The sequence below is a fragment of the Arvicanthis niloticus genome, chromosome 9, assembly GCF_011762505.2.
Source record: "Arvicanthis niloticus isolate mArvNil1 chromosome 9, mArvNil1.pat.X, whole genome shotgun sequence".
In the NCBI taxonomy this organism is placed as follows: domain Eukaryota; kingdom Metazoa; phylum Chordata; class Mammalia; order Rodentia; family Muridae; genus Arvicanthis; species Arvicanthis niloticus.
Window position 1 is genome coordinate 32,797,743 of NC_047666.1, and position 20,866 is coordinate 32,818,608.

Genomic DNA, 20,866 nt, shown 5'->3' on the forward strand with positions numbered 1-20,866 from the left:
GAGATATCCAGTTGGGTCTCCCTCATTATTTGAGATTTTATTTAGATGCCTTCATACTATGCATATAATATAGGAAGCTTCCACTGTATTAGATTTTCATACTACACCTCAAAAAGCCTTTGGTTTTAGCTGTCCTCACCATTTTTGCTCCCTGGAGTACCTTTCCCTCCCCCTCTCTTTGTTTGATCCTCCCATTCTAGTCCCCCTGTCACCCATAACTATCTATTGTATTTCCCCTGCCTAGGAAGATTCACTCTCCCACTAGTTCTTCCTCTCTACCTGACTTCTGTGGTTGTATGGGTTGTAGCTTGGTTATCGACTTAACAGCTGACATCTACTATAAATGAACATTTTGTCCTTCTGGGCCTGAGTTACCTCACGCAGTGTGATTTTATTTTCTAGTTTTAGTCATTTACCTGCAAAGTTCATTGTTTTAATAGCTGAATAATACTCTCTTGTATAAATGTTCTACTTCTTCTTTACCATTAACCTGTTGACAGACATATGAGATGTTCCCGTTTCTGGCTAGTATGAGCAGAACAATACTGAACATATGTTGAGCAAGCAGCTCTGTAGTAGGGTGGAGTATCCTTTGGGAATATGCTCAGGAATGATACATCTTGACCTTGAGGTAAATCAATTCCAGTCTTCCTGAGGAACTGCCATGCTGATTTCCACAGTGTCTGTACACATTTGTACTCCCACCAGCAATGGATACGTGTACTCCTTATTCCACATCCTACCCAATATGATCTGTCTTTTATCTTATTGATCTTGGCCATTCTGATTCATATAAATGATTACATTTAAATACTTTATTGGGTGGAAGTCGCACATACCTTTAATCCTAGCACTTGGGAGGCAGAAGCAGGCAAATCTCGGAGATCAAGGCTACTCTGGTGTACAAAGTAAGTTCTAGGACAGCCAGGGCTAAGCAGAGAAACCATGTATCAAAAATAAAAAGCTATATTGGCTGGGTTTTTAGTTCTGTTTTCTTGGATTATCTTTTTCTATTCTTTTATTCTGAGGTGCTGTCTATCCTTGATATTTCCTGTATGGAGCAGATTGTATTTATATACTTATACAATTACATATGTGTGTATGTTTAATAGCAATTGTTTTATGAAAAACAAGGCTATGAATTTTGAGTGTGGGTTATGAGAGGGCATGGAGGGAGAAAAAGGTAGGAAGAAAATTAATAAGTTTATTTTGATTAAAAACTTAAAACTTAATTTTAATTTTAAAAAAATCCATGCATGTGAAATACCTAAGACATATATCAAACATTTATACTGCTGTTGAATTGAAATATAAAAAATTAATAGTCACTGATTTGATAGTGGTCTAACTTAAGAATAACTCAAGTGTCCCATTTGGAAATATATAGTGGGAAGCCTCGGGAACTGAAAAGGCAAATGGACATCTCCTAGCACAAGCTTGTAAACAATGAATCTCCATCAAGGAAATTAGACTACAACACCAACAATTACAGAAAACACCACTGTCACCAACAATATAACAAACATAACAAGAAGCATAAGGCTTAAAAGCAATTATACTAGCTCCAAGACATGCAACAGGTGGCCTTATATGCAGGGAGACAGGGAAAAACACTTAAGGGCTAATATCAGTAGTTTTATTTCCCACTTGCTAATAGTTATCAACATAGCCATTTGTTTTAGATTCCCATGTCTTCCTTTTGGGCATCTGCTGCAGAGTTATCATAACGCTTACATAGAACATCTTATAGCTAAAACTGCTGATTTTAAAGCTAATTTCAATGTACTGTTTTGCAATATGATTATATTTTTAATAAAAGAATTCAGAATATGCTTTATAAAGGTATTCAAGAAAGAATACAATATTTCCTAGATGTTTAATACAGATTTTTTTTCTTTGAATAACAATGGTAGAATAGGTCCCTAGTTATTCAATGATAAGAATTACACTGTATTCATAATAATTATTATATACACACAGAGAGAAACATTTCACTCAATCTAAAATGTTTTTCATATTTCTATATCAAATCATATCATAAAATATAATAACTAAATTTATTTTTATATAATAAGTAACCTTTAATATTACCTTTAATTAAATTATCAAATTAATAAAGTAAAATTTATTTTCCCTCACTCTTTTTGAAAATAGTCACTTAAGAATTTCATACAATGTATTTGATGGTATTCATCTCTCCCCTACTCCTACCATATCAATGTCTTTTCTTTACACATCCAGCTTTGTATTTAAACAAAACAAAACATACATACACACATATATACACATATCATCATCATCAAATACAATTTTTACTGCTCATTTACTCTTGAATATGTGGCCTTCTCTCTCTTTGTCAACCCACCAGGAGCTAGACCTTTAAAAAAAAAAAAAAAAAAAACCTGACTCTCTCTTTCCCAACAACTATAATTGTCAATAGCTCCTTTGCCAAGGAGACCTAATTACCTCATTACCTCTCCTAACTCCATGCTGAGATTTTGTCTGACTTAACCTTGTGCAGATTTGTACATGTTGACACAACCACTGTGAGTCCTCATTGTGCAAATATACTGCTGTGTCAGGAAAACACTGTTTCTTTGTAGTTATTCAGCACCTCTGGCTCTTACAACCATTCAGCCCCCTCTCTTTTCCAATGATTTCTGAACCTTGGAAGAAGGAGGAGTAACATCTCATGGAGGGTTGATAATGCTTAAGTCTCTTATTCTCTGCACCCTGATCAATTGTGGTTATTTGAGTTAATTACCACATACTTTAAAAAGAAACTTCTTTGATAAAGATTAACAGATACACGACTGAATGTGGATACCAAGCCATTATGAGTCAGTATGATACTATGTCTACTTAGCAGAGTGATAGTAGTAGGTTTTCCCTTAGAGCCTTTGACCCATGTCACCACATATTCTTGGTCCCAATAACTGTGCCAGCTACAGGTTCCATCTTGTGGAGTGGGCCTTAAATGGAATCAGAAAGCGGTTGGTTGCTCCAGTAACATTTGTGCCACTATTACAGCAGTAGGACTGTCTTGTCCAGCTGGTCATTTTGTAGCATTTAGGAATCACATCTTGATGAGATTATTACTTTTCTTTTCTGGTTACATGCATTTCACCTTATAGCGCTATGAAAGATTGTCAGTAGGAATAAAGCTTTCAGGTAAATACCAGCTTGATTTCTCTTGTTCTATGACTCAGTATGTGAAGTCTTACTGTCAAGTTCTGGAGGGCAACCAAGAGCACTGACAATATCTTGTAACCTTTGGAGGCCTATGTGACCTCACTTGCCCACAACTACAAGAGGAGTTTTTTGTACCTCTGACATTGGGCATTTATTTGTTATTCTATGATGTCTACTAGGGCCATTAGCTGATCCATTATAGGAAAAACTCCATTTGAATTCTCTTTATAAATGTGTAAATATATATTTTAGGAAGTTTCTACAGGAGTAAGTTCCATATAACGTTCTCAAAATGTCTTCCGTGTTCCTTACCCCTCCCTAGATTCTGTACTCTACCTGTCTCTCATCCCACTCTCCAATTAACCACTCTTGTTCTATTAGTCTCCTTTATACCTCTGTGTTCTATCTCTCCACCCTTGAAACAACCCATATCCTTTTCCTATATATAAAAAAAGTTTGTTTGGACTTATGGTTTCAGACAGATAAGAATCGATCCTGGCAGGGAAGCATCAGTCATGACAATGGGAATAGCAAGCCAGAGCTCATACCTTGACTCATAAGCACCAACCAGAGAGAGCAAGTTGAGAATAACTTGGGCATTTAAATGCTCAAAGCTTACTCCCAGTGACATGTGGTGGCTACAGTGTCTCCAGTAGCAAGCCACAATTTACTCTTCATTGTAAAGAAACTATCCATCACTTTTATTCACTACCATTTCTTTCAGAAGATTCTCCTATATTGATTCTCAAACTTGAGGTTCTTTAAAAGGGAAACTAACCAAACTTCTCTAGTGTTGAGTTGTTAAAACAAACAGCACGTGGATGCCTAATGCAAAGTTAGATATGAATAATCATACAAATTAAATGGAATCAGACACTAAGTAAAAGCAGAGAAGAACCAAAGATTTAAACTCCTGCTTGTTAAATGTACATGCCAAAATCCTTCTGCTTAAACACAGTAGCTGCTTGCTTCTGAAACCCCAAGTTGCAGGTGATGATCCTCCATCTGCTCACTTTTTGTTGTTGCTGCTGCTGTTCTGAACTGCTGGGAAGCTTGTAGCCAACTTGAAATGCACTTATGAAGTCAATTTCCATTCTATGTTTCTAGCTTATAAGAAACATTGGAGACTTAGATGTGTGTTAGTTACCCCATATGATATCTGTTGCTTTGTAAGGAATAGCCCAAAACACAGTGGCTTAAAATAGAAATGATCATTTGTTGTCTTTATTTTATTGGGTCAGAAATCTAGAGGTATGGTGGGAATCTGGTATTTGAATGGTAAGTGAAGCTTCCATAACCTCAAGTCCTTGTCAGTCACATGCCTGATGAATAGGCTATGTAGATACGGACAGCTGAGGATCTTCTAGAAAATGCTAAGCAGTTTCTGCATTTGATCTTTATATAGTGATGGGCTCAGGAGTGGCCTGCTTTCAAGGGGAGGGAATTTAAGCTTCATATTTTGAGGTGAAAGGCATGAGGCAATTTGTATTTTGAAGTCTCCATAAGGCCTAAAAATGATCACAGTGAATTTTAGGATGTCCTCTATATTATTCACTATAGACTATGTCTTAGGGTTTCTACTGTTGTGATAAAACACTGTAACCAAAAGCATCTTGGGGAAAAGGGCTTCGTCTTACACTTTTAGGTAACAGTCCACTATTGAGAGAAGTCAAGGCAGGAACTTAAGCAGGGCAGAAATCCGGAGGCAGTCATCCCAGCTCCATCCCAGCCATGTGTGGCATGGCTGGCTACTCCATAAAGAATGTGGGAAAGTAAGAGGGAAGACATGTTTTGCCTCCTACAGACAATCAGATGGCCTGATGTCTTTCTCTCTGTGCTGAGGGTATCTTCTTGGAGGAGATGAAACTGCCTTCTTAGATAAGCCCTTGAATCCTGAACACTAAAGCTGGTCTTCCTCCCACCTGGCCCACATCATCTTGGGCACAGTCTACTTCTTACCTTGGAATAACCAGTTTAGTAACCAAGATAGGACCTACAAAATTCACCAGAATGTCCCCAGTATCTGTGCTGGGTATCGTATTAACGAAGACCTCCCATTAAAATACTTAAGTGAAAGTGCAGAAGCTTGACTCACTAAGATGGATGCTGACTCCTGGGATGCAAAGGGGTCCTGTAAGACTGCAGACTTACGGGAATTGCTTTAAAGATATAATTCCTGTGTCTTGAATGCTGCCCTCTGAACCAGTGGATATGTGAAACAAGGTGTGTATACCCTAAAGCAAGAGGTGTGAACTAGAAAAGACGCTCAGATCATGGTTCTCTAACTTGGTGGAAGTCACCCCTCTCCCTCCACCCAAGTCCTCCCATCAGGTTAACTGAATGCTGTTGAGCTAACTTTCAGGTACACCTTGAATTGTCACAATTTTTAAGCTAACAATAGATGCACAGATTGCTACCCAAAGGGCAATGTTAAGTGGCAGTTGAAAGCCCGGCTCAGGCTACTTGGTTTGAGTCCTGCTCAGGAGTTAGGGACCATATTTTCTAAATTTTCTGAGTGTATTCCTTGTACTGTAGAGCAGGGACGATAGCAGGACCTACCACAAAACACTGCAAAGGACTGCAAAAAGAAGACCCAGGAGAGCAGCAGTTCTTGGTACATGCTCCTTTCTCCGAGGTTAAATGCTGAGCGTGTCGTAAGGCCTCCAATTAGCTCACTCACAAGTTAAGGTTATTTCTGAATCCAAGCTTTCCTCACTCGTGAGTTGCACTCCTATTCTTAAATCGAGCATGGAGGGTTAGAAGGGGTAGCGGTGCTGGGTCACGTGCTCATGAAGTGAGCCAGGTACTTCCCAGGGCTATGCTGTAGACAAGCTTCTTCTCAGTCACAAGAAATTTCACATTCATGGTGTCTGAGTATTCAGTGATTGGAGATGTGATGTGTGCCTTCTGTTGGAACTTGGTAGCAGTGCTCGTTGCACATCATTTGATATGTTCTTTGTCCATCTAGAGGTGTGACAGGGGCCAAGAAAAGTGGATGAGGCTCTGTATAGAACCACCCTAATTCCAAGTTTTCTCCTGATTTCTAACCAGAATGACAAGGTTATATGGAATAGCAATGTAGACTTAAATATAAGGGAGAAGAATAGATATTCCTATTATAATGGGCAACTTAATTTCTGGAAATTTGATGGTCTCTTTCATAGAAGGATCCAGTGAATATGTTAACTTCTGACTTGATCACTTTCTATTGTTCCACAAAACCATTTCCACAAAAGCTGTTCTCTTTCGAATTCTACCGTACTTTCCTTCTATTTGGGTTTAATTTTGAAATTAAATTAAAACCCCTCTCTACCCACATACCCCAGCTGCAATGGAAACTAAGTCTACTTGTACTTGTTTGTGTGTGTGTGCATGCACGAGTGCATGTTTAGCCAGTTGACACTGGGATTCCTTGCCTGTATCTCTCAAGCAGTAGGATGACAGGCAGGCTGCCACATCTACTTAGTATTTAGGTGGATGCTGGAGATCCAGACTCCTATCCTCACTCCCAGGGAGCAAGCACTTTACCCATGGGGCCATCTCCTATCCCCTGCATTATCCTTACCAGTTACTGGCAGAAAGAACATTAAAAATCAACAGCGAGTTTCCAGGAGGGGATTTTCATGGGTCCAGCATGAATTATGTGTTGTTCTCTGAAGAATGGAAACAGCACCCTGATTGGCTGGCCAAACACAATCCCCTTAGGTGAAATAGAAGTATTGAATTCAACCTTCACATTTTAAGAGGAGGGGAAAGGTTGGTGGCTTCAAAGTAAAATTGGAGCATTGTTCCTCCAAAGAAGACAAAGGAAAAAGTCAAAGCTGACAGATCCCATTCCAAGCAAGGGTTCAGAGTGAAGGACATTAGCACACACATGCCTGTAAAACTGTGAGCCAAGAAATGTTAATGCAGCGGCTGGGTAAACTGATGTTGATGTGGATGATCTATTTCTCTCTCCCTCTCCCCCTCCCCCTCCCTCTCCTTCTCCCTTTCCCTTTCCCTCTCCCTCTCCCTCCCCTCTCTCCCTTGACTCCTCTCTCTCTCTCTCTCTCTCTCTCTCTCTCTCTCTCTCTCTCTCTCTCTCTCTCTCTCTGTTTTCTTAGAGCCAAGACCTCAAGGTTCATTTACCTGCCCAGCCTCTGGAGAGTGTTCTACCCTCTCTACCTGGTACAACACTGGAAGCTGAGGTCAAGGCAGCAGCAAGAACTTCAAGGCACCTGGACCTGAAGTCATTCTAAAAGCTGAACTGTGGTGACACAGCCATGATCTAGTTCCCTCCAGTTGGGCTTTTCATTTTATCATTCTCCTCCAATAAGACTGGGACTTGCTCATATCCATCTGCATCCTGAGAGCATGCTCTCTACTGGAAGGCATGTTATGAAATGAGATGTATCATTGGAGATGCAGGTAAGAAATCTGAAGCAAATGACCTCATCTAACCCACATCAGCCTCCATCCTGGGCTCATGCCACCCCACCCCCCAACAGGTGTAAGGACAAAAGGCCCATTGTCCTTAGAAGCCTATAGGATAAATGGAGAGGGAACTTGTCTTTGCTGGTTAATCTGCCTTGATAAAGAGTATTGTTTTATCTCTTGCCATCGCTGGGGTTTCAAGGGGTGAATTCTACTGGGGACAAAGTCTGCTTTGTCTTTTCCAATCCACTGAGACAATTAAATTGACCTTTCCTATACTCTGTGGTTGTCACAACCCAAGTGCCAAGGTGTTAGGGTTCCTTGAGAATAGTCTTCTTTCCTTCCACAGGGGCATACCATCTACAGAGATGCTGTGGGACTGAGGGGCAGTGTGCTTCTCTTTGGTTTTATTTTTAATTTTTAAAAGTAAGAATGTACTCCCTTGAACAAATTCATGTTTACATAAAAGATGAAAAGCAAGTACAAAGGGCTGTCTTCTTTTCCCCAACAGTTTCTTCCAGTTTTCCCCAGTGATACCATTTGCATTGATGGTATATTTCCCTGGTGATATCATTTACATTGATGGTATGTTTGTTAAGCCAGTGATAAGGCAGGTGCCAGTCTTCTTATACTAATTATATTAGGTTATATCACAAGTGCACAGATTACGTTTGGTTCATTTGCATTGTACATATTGTAGATTTGGTCAGCATTATGATATGTACCTACCACTGTACACTATACTATAAAGGAGTTTCACTACCCTAGACTTCTTGTTTTTTCTACAGCTCACCCCTTACTCCCACCTCCCACTCTCCCCAAGCAAACACTTACACTTCCATCCTCTCTAGAATGCCATAGGGCATCATTCCTACAGTGATTCAGACAAGCATCTTTCTCTGAGCATTGGGGTAAATTTGTGTCAGGATTAGTTTTTTTTCCTGTTTGTGTGCCTTGGTATCTCATTTCCTCCTTTACTACTCAATAGTTTCTTGAGGTGCTGGGGATTGAACACAGTGGCTTTCTTACGATGGCCAAGTGCTGCACCATGGAACAAAATCCAGACCTTATTGTCAAATCGTTTCTTCCTTACTTTAAAAGCTTTTCATGTAACAGGTAATATTCTTGGCCCTGTTCCCACTATACCCCCTTTTTAAAATTTCCTATGAGATAACCTAAATTTTAGAAAGGGCCTTATTGTGTGTGTTATTTCAAAAACTAAAATGACCAAAGAAAAGTTTCAAGTGATCCTTTTGTAAGGTAGAGAAACAGAGAACAAACTGTAATATGTCAACTTCCATCTGACTAGATTAAGTTGGCGTGGGCTGCAGGCTGCATTGGTATTCATGACAATTGTATCCAGACAAATTTATAGTCATATAATCAGTGTTTCTCTTGAAATAAATGATCTCCTGTTTTTTTCCCCCAGCAACATTGGAGGTCCTACTTACAGTTAGTCATAACATTCACAAATTCACTATGAATACATGGATCAAACATTTTTCTCTTTATTTATATTTCTGGAACAGAACATACCTAATCTGTCCAGGAAAGTAATATGGAAGAGGTACTCCCATTCAGCTATCCTATGACATGGAGACTGGAGCTCACTGTGGACAGTATAGGTCATAGAACGCCAGGGTCTGAGCTGAATGGCCTTGTCATGCCCTGAAGAGAGAAGCTTTCTTAAACATCCATTTCTCCCCAAGATTCAGTGTAGTCATCCATAAACCACAGCTAATGATAGTTTCCACATTCTAAGACTGTTTTGGAGGACAAAGGAGGAAAACCCACAGAGCCTGTCAACTACAGAGCAACAACAAAACTCCTTGCAAACAGTGCTAAACTATCCAGCGCCTTTGGCCTGTGGAGAAAGCAAGGGCTGAATCCATTTAGGTGCTCATCAAATTAGTCTGTCCAGGGATGCAAAAGCAGGGTTAATCCTGTCACAGAAGTATTCCTAGATGCAGCTAAGTCTGTCCAAACAACTAGCTTCACTAAGATGAAGGGAAGTGGAGAGGTCAGGGGCCATGTTAAATGTTACAGAATTGAGCACACTACTTTTCCTTGTTTGGCTCTACCTCTGCTACAACGGGGTCAGTGATAATAATTTTCAATCTTACTCTGCCTGCCTTAAAAGTTCCATTTCCTGAGCAAGTACCCAAGTATCTGCAATGGAGATGTCATCAGTAGAGAATATGATTCCCAAGTAGTTGTTTGTGTCATGTGTGTGCGCGTGCACGTGCTCGTGTGCGTGTGCATGTGATAATGATACCCAGTTTTTTTATCAACAGTTAACTTGAGGTACAACAGAAGGATTTAGGATCACTCCTTGCCTCCTCCCATGCTTCTTTGTCCTCATACAATTTTGCTGTAAGACCCTAATGATATAAGGAATCTAAGTCTCAGATTCTGTATTGTGGAAAGTGAGTCAGGAGTTGCAGGGTCTGTGTATCTGTCAGCGAGCTTTTGACCCTCTGGGTTTCTGATGTGGATCATGTTCTGTGGAGAGCTGACAGAAGGCGGCTATCATCCTTGCAGCCATCTTGAGCCATATACCCTGACAAGAGACTTGATTACATTAGCCTACAACAGCTGAGCACACTCTGATAACATCTTGGTTTAGATACCCAGGATCTTTCCTTGGGTGTGTGAGACTTAAAGGTGTGATTTAGAGCTGAGGCTTAAGGGCGGGACTTAGAGATTAAATTTAGAGATAAGACCTAAGGGTGTGACTTCAGGGCATGACTTAAGGGTGTGGCTTAGAAATGAGACATATAAAAGGTGAGAGGCAGCCAGAAGAGTGGAGTACAACTTGGAGTAGGAATTAGGCACTTGAGTCTTGGCACTTGGAGGAAGAGCTTGGAATTAGACATTAGGCATTTAGCACTTGGAAGAAGTAACTTGGAACTTGGAGGCACTAGGGACTAGGAACTAGGGACTAGGAACTCAAGACTTGTGACTTGGACTAGGAAGAGAGACTGAAGAATAAACGGGATTGAATCACACTCTGTCTGGTCTCCATTCTTCGAGTCCATCCTCACTCTCTCTTGCTGAACCCCGACCTGCAGACTGGAGCTGCTTGGGGCAGTGCGAGCTAACAAGTTAGTCCCCAAGGCTTTTGGCAGTGTGGGTCCCAACATTGACAGAACGGTCCGAGACATTTTGGCCCCCAAACGTGGGGTAGTGCAGTTCTCAACATTTTTGGCACCCACCGTGGGGCAGCTCGGGCCGCAACAATGTTCCTTGTGTTATTGCTCTCTGCTCCCTGCCTCGGCATCAGTGCTGTCCTGACCTTGGCAGCTGATACAGGGTGATGACCAGGAGGCAGCTAGACTCACTGGTCTATGTTCTTGTTGTTAGAGCTCTACTTGTATTTCTGGATTATAGTTTTGTACTTTAAAAAAGATGGAGGAGGAGGAGGAGCAAATCTAAATCTCATAAAACGCAGGATGCTTTGAATATCATTTTATCTCGATTTTTATGTGCTTTAATTTTGCAGAATAAGCTTCCTTTGCCAAAGGCAGACTACAAACCCAGCACCAGCTTGTTCCCTTACATCTTTGTGTATCTATCAAAAATATGGATGGGGATCCTAGAACACATGCTTGAAATGATTATGGGAGGTGAGGCCCAGGATGATGGGAAAACCACAACCTGATGTTGGGGAGATGTTATCTAAAGTGACCCCAGGCAGGCATAACCACCTGATCATAGACTTGATGAGAGAGGACTTGAAACCAACTTGCACTTTTAACTGTCCATTTCAACAAACCAATCCAACCCTCAACCACCTCTGAGATAATGCTCTTCTCAGTATTCTTGAAATCTTGATTTGATAAAATAAACAAAGCCTGCCTAATTCAGAAAGACTTTTATGAACTGTCCTCTTCTATTCAGTTGTTAAGGATTCTGAATGAATGAGCATGGGACACAGAACATCGCTGAACTTTATCACCATAAAATCCTAGATTCTGAAGAATCTTTCCTTAGATATATTTTCGATAAATGAAAGCTGAGACTGTCTGTTGAAACCTTCATTTAAGCAAGGATTTTGACGTGCTGCTTCTGGTTCTTTCTCCAGGATTTTGGGCATCTGGGTCAATAGTGCATCATTAATGCAGTCTTCGTTGCTATTGAAAATGGATTCCGTTTCCATCAGTCCTATTTACAGCAGCTTTCCCTGGACTCAAATAAAACAAGGCTCTCCCGCCCACTAGTTTGCAAGCTGTGCAAAGTACAGTCTTCTATTGTGACATGTATCCTGGCAGTTCGCCACTGTCTGCCCTACCCTACTGCAGGGTCAGAATCCCCCCATCCCGTAAAATCGCTGAACTCTTGGGAAGGTACTGAGAGCCTGGAAGAGGCATTCAGCATCTCTCCTGAGATGAGTAAATTACATGGAAGGCTGTGGGTATTTTATGATCTGCTATAGATGGATAATTCAAGGTGCAGCTTGCCTTTTCTTTCCTTAAAGCAAGAGAGCTTAGCAGTGAGACTCGTTTTTTCCACAACTTCCAAATGGTTTCATAATAAATCTGTGAACTTAATCAGCTTCTTCTGTTGAGGCAACCTCCCCTAATTGTGTTCTTGTGTGAAGCAGACATGATGACAAAAATACTCCATCTCTGCAAAGAAAGTGTGGATTACCATAACCTGGAAGTAACAGTCTCAGTGCTGGGTGAAGAGGAGCCAAGATCGTGTTGTCTCTGGTAGTATTTCTCTTCTAGATAATTGCCAGGCTCTTCTTTTTTGGTCATCTGTAGGACAATAAATATCCTGAACTAAGTGTCTCTGGGACATAATGGTATAGTAACTAAGGGGACTGCCAACTAGATTTCTAGAAATCCCCATAAGACTCCTGCAGATCCACGAGGCACACATGAACACTGAAATGAAACACGGAACCTGAACGTCTTGCTTTCATGTCTTTTCCTGGTCTCTAGGAGCCAATGCTTGCCCTTCTTTCCCTTTCCCTCCATTCCCAGTATGGCGGTTGCAGAGGGGACATTCTGGGAATGTTAGCACAGCTGATGACTGTCAGCTAGCAAAGCAATCTGGTGAAAAGAAGACAAGGACTCAGCGGCTGGCTTCCTGTTCCTCAATTCTTGGGCAGTGACCTTCAGAGCTTCAGGGGTTTGTGGGAGCCAGTGGGTGTGGTCTGAGAGGGAGAGTCTACAATTGGAAGCTGACCTTTCGGAGTCTAGATTTTTTTTTCCGTCCTGGAAAATAAGAACTAAGCATAGAAATTGAATTAGAAGTGGAAGGATTTCCCAAGGCTCTCATCTGTCCCAGCTGCGTCCACAGAGCCCGCCTTGGCCTTGCTCCTGCCATTCCTAGCTAGGATTCCTGCCTGTCCCTCCTTACTCCTGGCTGGGTGCTGAGGTCAGCAGAAGCACCTTTGAGACAAACACAGAAACTAAGCTGTAGTCAGCAGACCCAGCCTCAAAATTGGAGGAGGAATTGTGAAAACAACATTTCCCTGCAAATCTTTGGACACCCTCCTTACTCCCACAACAAAAGAACTAGTGTTTCTGAATGCTCTTGCCTCGGGCCCTCACTCGCCAGTGAATAGGGGCACTGAGGGGACAGAAACACCATAAAATCCTAGGTTCTCTCCTCTCAGCCTCAAGCTGTGGTTTCCTATTTCCTCCCACTGGACAGCTTCAGTATTAATTGTTCCCAAAACCAACAGTAAAATTTCACTACCGCTCCTTGCAGGCAAAGAAACCCTCAGGTCTTCTGGGAATTTCGGAGCAGGGCTTGCTGACCCTGGCATCTCTCTCCTGTATACACACACAATACAAGGGGTATGGGGGGGTGGGGGGGTGGGGGGGTGGGGGGGGGTGGGGGGGGGTGGGGGGGTGGGGGGGTGGGGGGTGGGGGTCATTCCAGACAGGTCTTTGGTTCGGGGCACAGGCTCTCAGCAAAGAGTAGTCCAAAGCTGCACATGAGAATTCACTAGAAATGCAAATTTTCAGTTCATCAGAAGCCCCAGGACTTGGCTGCCTCCTTAGTTTGTTGAAGGAAAAAAAAAAAAAAAAAAAAAAAAAAAAACTGTAAGTGATTTCAGTTCAACTAAATCATGAGGATTAGCGATCTAGGCTAGACATTTATTTTGTCAGAATACTTCAGACTTTTATTGTTGTCTGTGTGGTCTTTGGCGTACTTCCTTTAGTTTCTGTCTGGCAGGCTTCTAGTCAGTCTTTAAGTCCCTCTGAAAATACTGTCTATATGTAAGTCTCTGTCATCCTCCCAACCTAAGGAATAGAATGTTCTCTAATGTATGTTATGACATTTGGGGCATCTTACTAATATATTTTGTTAAAACTGTCACGTTCCTCCCTTCTGTTCCAAGCTCAGAAATAAGAACATGCTAACATCAGCAAATGCTTTGTGTAGACTACTGTGGAACTGTCGTTTTGTTTCTGGTGATGGCAAAATAAGATTTTAAACTTGATTAAAGAAATTAAAATTTAAGATTGTATCCCGGGCTTAAAACCTCAACTCTGGCATGTGCTGGCCCTTTGGCCTTACGTAGTGATTTGACCACTTTAATTGTCGTATGTAATGAGGACATGCTGGTCCTGTTTACCCCAGTGTGACTGGATGACTGAAGGAGCAGTGCCTAACACGGTAGCTGACCAGGGCAGACATGTGAAGGTTGGTTGCTCCTGGTAACGTTACCCTTTTCATCTTCCTCCTCACTAGCACATGTTAGCTGTGTTCGCTGTGCCTTCAACAGAGAACACAGGCAAAAGCATCTGTGAAAACCTTTGGAAAGATCAAGGTTCTGGTCTATAGTGTAAGCAAACTTGAAGAAGTAGGCACTTACTGTAGTAAATTTGACTTTACACAATATGTTTCATAAAACATACCGGAAAGGTGTTGGTGCCCAGGACCAATCACTGACTCGGTGGTATCATTTAAAGTCCTGGCTGTGTCATTTAAAATGGCCATTAGAACAAGGATCAAAGCTTTGACATTGACTTCTTGTTGAAGTCATGAACACTAAGATGAAGCATGGGTGTGGTAGAAAACATATTTCAGTAGAAGAGCCAATAGTTTTTTTTTTTTTTTAAATAACCTTTAAATAGATTAAGATTGAAAAACAGACAAACCTGATACAGGTTTTATGATTAAAAAAAAGTCTTGTTTAACCTTATAACCTTGGAAATGTAGTGAGATGGATAACCACACTGTCTGTAAATCACACTAGCACGTAAGCTCCAGCCCAGACTCTTTGCCCTTTTCCTTCTCCTGATGCTCTTTCATCTCCTTCTGCCACTTTCTGTCAGCATTTGTTTTGTCTCTCTGGGTGTGTAAGAATGCCAGTGTGTGCACACTGTGGGGACACAAGTCAGTGATGGCTGTTCTTCTCAATCTCTGTTTTATTTTTTGAAAGAGAGTGTGTCACTTAACCTAGAGCTCACTAGACTGACAGGCCAGCAACCCCCAGGGATCTCTCTTCTGTTATCAAAGGTGTGACCTGCCATTCCCGGTTCTGTATGTGGGTTTTAGGGGTTGGACCCAAGTCCTTAGTCATTATACTTACATAACATAAATACATAGAGTGTATATCCTTAAATAAATGTATATAAAACTATGTAAGATATATGATATATGTGTATATAAACTTACATAAGTATATAGAGTGTATATACGTAAATAAAATGTATAAAACTATGCAAGATATGAGATATATATTACATCTTTCATAGTTCATTACCATCTGAACCGTCTCTGACTTAGTGCCAGTCATCATTCTAGGCCCAAGGAGAATACAACAAAACCAGAAAGGAAGAGAGAGAGTTGCCAATCAACACATCTCAAGATTTGCTTCTGTCTCACATACCCTTTAATCTTTACAAAACATAACAAAGGAATACTGTACACGTATTTTTATGACACAGAAATCAAGTCCTGGTAATAAAATACAATCTTGCAACCAGAGCTAGTAATATTAAAGTCAAAATTCAGGTTTGAAATTGTGCTCTTTGGTGTGTCTAGAGATGAAGGAGAAATCCCTTGCTCATCTGGTTAGAATACACTATCAGAATAGCTTGGATTTCAGTTAGGATCTCTATTTTTTAGTGTGACCAGGTATTTTCTTCTCAGTCTGTTCATGCCTGAGATGCCAGGGAAACCTCAATCAAGAGTTAGAAGACTTGATGGCATAAGACAACAAATCCCTTTAGGACTGATTCTGAAGACCCAGCAGCTCTTAGAGCAGACAACTCTCATATGTGTTTATAGACAGGAAGAAGGGGAGGGAGGGAGGGAGGGAGGGAGGGAGAGAGAGAGAGAGAGAGAGAGAGAGAGAGAGAGAGAGAGAGAGAGAGAGAGAAGAGCCCTCAGTGTTGGACAGCACTGTACTGATTGCCAGTCAGTCCTGCCCCATTGGCTTCAGACAGGCAAATGTCCCTTGAGAGGACCCCAGAGCTGAAATGTGGCTGGGCATCTGGCTAGGCCTGTGCCTTCCTTGAGGAGCAGGGAGCACTGCAGCAAGGGGGATGCTAAAGCCAGGCCCCCACAATGTGGTGAGATTGAGCATGGGAAAATGGAATCTTCATCAAGTCTCCGGCTGAGTTTTAGCATGTTATGTGTGATAAGTTCGGAAGCCAATAACCTTAATACAGAGAACGCTAGGTGCCCACAGAGGCCACACAGGCTGCAGGAAGTTGTTTGTTTGTTTGTTTAAAATTTCTTTGTGTTGCTCAAGGTCTGCTTTGGTGCTAATAAGGAAGAGGTTTTGTTGTGTTTTCTCTCTTCTCCCTGAAGTTGCACTAGACAAGCAGTCATTCAGATTTGGCAACACTAAAGCATGGTTTGGTGATGCTTATTCAGGAGTGAGGATGTATGGTATGACTTCAGTCTCCAGAGAATAGTTTGGAATTTAAAGTCTGTGATAAATTATTCAATGGAGGCTAAACTAGTCTTCTGGAACAAATTATATGTGTGTGTGTGTGTGTGTGTGTGTGTGTGTGTGTGTGTGTGTGTGTGTAAAAGATACATAGAATTGGCCAGGACTGGGAAATGGCAATGCTGGTGGTATATTAGTTTTTGGAGTGGGATGGACCTGGAATTGCAGGAGGGAGGGCCTCTGCATGAGGGAATCAGGGGGTCACTTTTTGTTTTCTTCTTCCCTTTTCTTCCTCACCTCTATCCTCCATCTTTTCTCTCTCTTCTTCCCAGAGTCTTCTTTTCTCTTTCTCAATACCAAATTGGTGAGGAAGAAGAGAAGCAGGAGCCAGCGCTTCCAACATAAAAGTTACCTGGGGACTTTGTTACAATATAAGCTTTCAACTCTGTAGGTCTGAAGTCGGGGCAGAAATCTGTATTTCAACTTGCCCTGGTGGGTTGCTGGTCCCGATCCACACACAGACCACACTTGAGTCACAAGTGCTAAAGGAAGTTCAGATAAAGTTATAATGGAGTAAAGCTACACTTTGCCAAGCTAGTAAATTGGTTATTTCATTCATTCTTTCAATAAGTACTTATTGAAACCTGCTTTGTGCCGGGCCCAGAGCCAGCACTGGGCATATAATAGGTAGCAAAAGAGACTCTATGTCTGTCTTCATTGAACTTGGAGCCTAGTGTGTATGATGAACTTTAATCACATGTGTAACAAAGATGTGGCACTGCTGTTGCTGTATGTCTAATGAAGAAGGGGTACAGGGATTACTGAGGTCTGAAAATGGGCAATCTTCACTGGATGGCCATAAACATGTCCCTAGAGAAGTGATATTGAACTGAGATAGGATACTAACAAAAGGTCTTCTTTGTTATTTTTTTTTATCATATTGATGGATTATTTTGTGTGTGCATGCGTGTGTGTGTGTGTGTGTGTGTGTGTGTGTGTGTGTGTGCGCGCACGTATGTGCGCGTGCGTGTGTGCACGTTTATAGGCACTCATGTCAAGGCTCACATGTGGAAATTAGATGACAACTTTCAGGAACTGGTGCTCTACTTCCACATGTGGGTCCCTGAGATTGAACTGAGGTCATCACCATACTTGGCAGCCAGTACCTTTACCCACTGAGTCTTATCATTATAGGGACAGACAGCTAACCATTAGTTGAATACTTATTTGGGGCACATATATTACTAAGCATATACTAGTGTATTATCTCATTTAATTCTCATAACAACCTCCCAGGATGCCATTATTATCCAAGTCTGGAGCTACACTAAAAGATCGGCCGCTCAGAGAATTTGTACAAGGCCACATGACTGGTACAGGACACATTTAGAATCCAAGAACAGAGCATACACAGTCTTCACAACTGCACTTGACTGCTGCCAGAGCATCTAGCACTTTAACCAGTGAGATCCCCAGTCAACTAAAATGATCAACTCCTTTGCTCCTGGCTGTGATTGTTGCCACACCAAGGTCTACTATACTCACCTGGTATGATGCAGCGGAGCAAACCAGAATTTGTCTCTAATGTTTGCACCAGTTTAGACATTATCATGAGTGATAGACACCACTTTTCTATAACCTTCTGTGTACCACATACTTTCCCAAGAATGTAACATATGAATGTATCAAGTTGACATGATGATTTTGAAAAACCAGGGTGATATGTCATATATCATAAATACACACACACACACACACACACACACACACACACACACACACACACACGTCTTTGTTTTATGGAGGGGGACTGCACCCTAGAGAAGGTAAATGGCACAATTTGTGTAAGGGATGATTGTTTAGTACAGTGAATCTGTCCCCAGTGTGTGCTCTGTGATGCTGGGGGGGGGGGGGGTTTGCAAGGGGCAAGCGGTCAACAACTCTAACAGCTCTCGCAATAGTGCCAAGACGTGATTTATCTTTTTTACTGTGTTGGCATTTGCAGCCATGAGTCAGGAGCAAGGATGAATAAAGCTGTCTGTACCTCTGCAACATGTTTAACTTTTTTGTTAGCGATGTTAATCATAGACAAGAAGTGGGCTTTCCCCCAGATAGATGAGGACTTTATACAAACACAGTCACACAAAGCTTCAGAAGACAAAACCATGACTGCACCTGGAAGCTAATGTCTAGAAATAGTATCAACTATTGTAAAGGCTTTTGGGAGACAACAGCATGCAGTCATCAGTAATGTGATTTGAATTCTTGCACACACAAAAAATAGGATTTTTAGAAAATCTGTGGCTCCAGCAATGTTCTTGTCCACTTTTCACCTCTTAAGGCAAAAGTAAGAGCTGTGGTGACATTAAAAGAGTGGCTTCTAAAAACAATTTTGAGAAGACTGGTGAGACTCAGTGAACCAGTGTCTTCCAAAAGTCCATGGTGTAACATTAAAGAAGCCTCCGTCCACAGAGAGAGCTGGTGAACACGCAGGAAAGACACAGCTTCTATTGTAACAGACCATGAAAAGTTCACTGCTCCAGTTTCAGATTCCACATCAAAACTAACCTTTATGAAAATATCACTCGTCAGGTACTGCGTGTGCGCCGTAGCAGAGGCTACAATGACTTAGAAAGCTATTAAACTAACGGCCCTTTCCAATTATGTGTCCACGGAGATGGATTTTCTTCATAGTCTTCAGTCAAAACAACCCTTCCCAGCAGATTGAAAGCAGAAGCAGATAGGATACAACATCAAGCTGCTTTCTATTAAAGCAGATATCGCAGGCAAATGGACCCTACTCATTTTACCAAGCATGGTAGTCGGGGTTCTGTAAAGGAACAGAACTGAGGGAGGATATGTGTGATTTATTAGAGTGGCTGACAGGCTGTGGTCTAGGTAGTCCCGCAATGGCTATCTCTCATCAGAAAGACCAAAGATCTGGAAGCTGGCTGGTCCACGATACCGGCCGTCTCAACAGTCCTAGTTTACTTCTAGAGTCCTGGGGAACGCCTAGAGAGCTGCTGGTCTTCAGTCTACATTGACATCCTGAAGACTCGGGTTCTAACACTGATGAGGGAATGTCTCAGTAACAGGATAGATGAACCTGGCAGAGTGAGAGCAATCAGGCAAAAAGCCAAAGCGTCCCCATTCCATGTCCTCTTAGGTGGGCTGCCACCAAAAGGTATGGTTCATGTTTAGATGGTTCTTCTGACTCCAGGCGATCCCAGTGCAAACTGGTGGCCAGCTGTTTGGGCTTTGATTGATCCAGATGTAGTCAAGTTGATAATCAGATTTCTCATCTATCACACCAAGTTTTTGATTTCTTTGGAAAATTTGTTATTTCTTTTCAAAATATGTTATGTTGGTGAGCTTTTATTATTTAAAATAATTTAATAAAGACCTTCTATAAAAGCTCTAATTTTGAATACAATAAATACCAATCATAGTATACAGAAACAGAATGATTTGGGGTCCGCATTGATTTTTAAGTATGTAAGGGAATCCTGAGCCCAAGCATTTGAAGATCTTTATGTAAGAACATGGACTCTGGAACCATATCTTCCTGGGAGACCTACACAATTATCTGTTAAGAGGTTTTGGACAGTGAGCCATGTGCCCACATTCTCGGCCATAGCTGTGGGAACGAAACTGCAGTAGTAGTTCTATCCTAATGGTGCTTGTGAATACCACATGGGCTCTTGTCCAATTCTTTAATGAATGTTCTTTTCACTAGAGTCACTCTCAGGAACCTCATGCTTCTTATTTCTGAGACTTTAAAGAGGGCTTTTATCTTAGCCATTGCCCACTTCTGTAGATATCTTCCTGAAGATTTAAAAAAAAAAAAAAAATCACAGAACAGCATTCCAGCTAGACAAGACCAGGCTAGAAAATGCTACTTATCTTTTTAGTGGAGGTCACTTGCACTGTAGACAGAGGAAGGAATGACTGGGAAAGATAATGTGCCAAAAAGGGGAAAGGGGGTATGTGGTATGAATCCTAGGATGGCTGTGAAATTCCCCCCATTCCCCCCAAAAGAAAGGCAACTTTGAAGTAAATTCTGAGGGAGGAAAGATATGTGACCATCCAGAGAAGACAATTCCTGGCACAGGAAATCTCAAAGGCAAAGACACAAGTAGAGATTGACTTTGGTGTTTTAGGGACAGGGAGTATGCCAGAGCGTGGTAGAGCATGCAAGGCAGGAGTAGAAACTCGAGCAGTGAAGAGTGAAGCACGGGGTAGCAGACCATCTTACTGGCTCAGCAGGGGCTTCTGAGAAGGCAGCTCAAGTGATCTGCATCAGTGCAGTAGCAACGGAGGGCAAGATGTGTGGTTATAGTTTAGGTCTATTTGCAGGTAAAGCTAATAGTGATTGATTGAGAACAAGATGTGTTGTTT

General features: G+C 41.6%; 1 long non-coding RNA gene across 8 annotated transcripts in view; it reads left to right on the top strand.

The window, feature by feature from the left end:
- LOC143443487 (uncharacterized) overlaps window positions 1-20,866 on the top strand; it is a 401,606-nt gene that overhangs the window by 106,188 nt on the left and 274,552 nt on the right. For 7 of the 8 annotated variants that reach the window (XR_013112531.1, XR_013112528.1, XR_013112529.1 and 4 more), the window contains exon 2: window positions 7,296-7,599. The exons of the other annotated variant lie outside the window; for it this stretch is intronic. This is a non-coding gene — a long non-coding RNA (uncharacterized LOC143443487). The remainder of the gene's footprint in view (window positions 1-7,295; window positions 7,600-20,866) is intronic. 8 annotated transcript variants of the gene reach the window in all.